At 40.8% G+C, this 1734-nt stretch overlaps 1 protein-coding gene across 1 annotated transcript in view; it reads left to right on the forward strand.

Annotated features, from left to right (window-relative positions):
- nudt14 (nudix (nucleoside diphosphate linked moiety X)-type motif 14) overlaps positions 1-1734 on the forward strand; it is a 14927-nt gene that overhangs the window by 11478 nt on the left and 1715 nt on the right. The gene's annotated exons all lie outside the window — the stretch shown is intronic.

Raw genomic sequence — 1734 nt, forward strand, 5'->3', positions numbered from 1 at the left:
TATGTGTATTTGTAAAGCACTTTGAGCACCTGTAAAAGCGCTCTAATAAAAAATGTAATCCATTATTATTATTATTATTAAATGAAAACTCCTTATAGTTAATATGTACCTTCACTATGACTTGTGATTTCTACTCTTTAGTGAGTGGAATAAGTAACACTGAACGGGGCTAACTGAGGGTTTCTACACTTTATTATTCCTCAAAGATGTTAGTCTCTCAGTGGGCATTCAGATGGTAGCAGCTATTTTAGACTATCTGTCCATTTCCATCCACTTATCTGGTTTGTGTTCCACTGACCTCATTAAAAGCATGTTTAAATGAAGGGTAAAGCTTCACCTTCAGACCTCCTTTTCACCATGATCCTGCTGGCTTGACCACAGACGCCACACGGATCAACAAATCGATCTCAAACCAAATCTTACACTCACCTTGAGATGCCTTAAACCCAAGTGAACAGGAAACGGGTAAATCCATTGTTAATCCATCTAGTGTCCATCCAACTGGGAGTTCCTGACCTTCAATCCCCTCGTGTGCACTGGATGTCACCGCATAATGAAGCCAACAGAACTGCATCATTTGCAAAAAGCATGCCCTGTTCAGACCTGCCATTAACGTGCATCTTTTGTGATGCGATCGCAAGTTGACGGCTGTAAATATGTCACCTGGCATGTCGAGCACAGATGGGTCTGAGTGACAACAATGATCAGATCTTACTTCCCCGTTCTATATTTCAATAAACACGCACATCATTGGGCATGTACAAAATAGACAATAATAACAGTTTTTGTATTAGTTTGTTGTGTATGTATACATTATTTTTGCTTCCCACATAAGTCATATGGTATAACAACATATGAGATGAAGAGGCGGTCTTTGTTTGGCGTACTTTTCTAACCCGATGAGAAATGTTCGTAAGCGCTCTCCAAAACCTTTAAAAGCACATGGAGGCTGGGTGGGCTCACATTGCTTTGCTTTTTTACACCTATGTGTTTATGGGATTGTTTGTTTCTTGTTTTTCACTTGAAGTCACATTTACCCCAGTTCTTTGTCAGTGCGCTCATTTTAAGAGACCCTGGGCATAATAATAATAAGCATATGTTGAGCTCTTGTTACAGTCGTGTCTTTTTCCCATTCTTTGAATAATGTTTCTTATCCCCAGCGAGCTAATACCGAATATTCATTATTTAGCATGTAACTCATGTCTTCCTTGTACAACGAGGATCTTATGATAGCTTCTTGATGCCATAAGCATAGCCACCTTAGTCCTGCTCCTCGTGTGTCTGCTATAAACCAGTTTTCCCGCGGTACAGCCAGGAGCCCCGCAGAGAGAGCCTAACGGTGCATGAAAAGTCCTAAGCGTCTGTTTAGCTCGCTTCTCGGTTTAACCATTAGAGGATTTTTCTTCGGTGGGAAGCTGTAGAACAGCTGTAATGGTGTGGAACAGCGCTACGAGACCAATGCCTGCCTCAGGGGACAGCTCCATGCCTCAGGCCTGTGTGTCCTACTTTAAGCTCAAATACACCACTTCATATCATCCATACCTGTACTCTGCGGTGGTGGTAGGCCCTGCAAGACTTTGTTTTACAGCTGTAGGCTGTGACGAATACTGCTACTGTTATATTATTGCTCAGATTTGTTGTATATACACTGAACAAAAATATAAATGCAACACTTTTGTTTTGCTACCATTTTTCATGAGATGAACTCAAAGATCTAAAACATTTTCTATATAC

This window comes from Notothenia coriiceps, unplaced genomic scaffold, assembly GCF_000735185.1.
Source record: "Notothenia coriiceps isolate Sejong01 unplaced genomic scaffold, NC01 NC01_scaffold00010967, whole genome shotgun sequence".
NCBI lineage: Eukaryota > Metazoa > Chordata > Actinopteri > Perciformes > Nototheniidae > Notothenia > Notothenia coriiceps.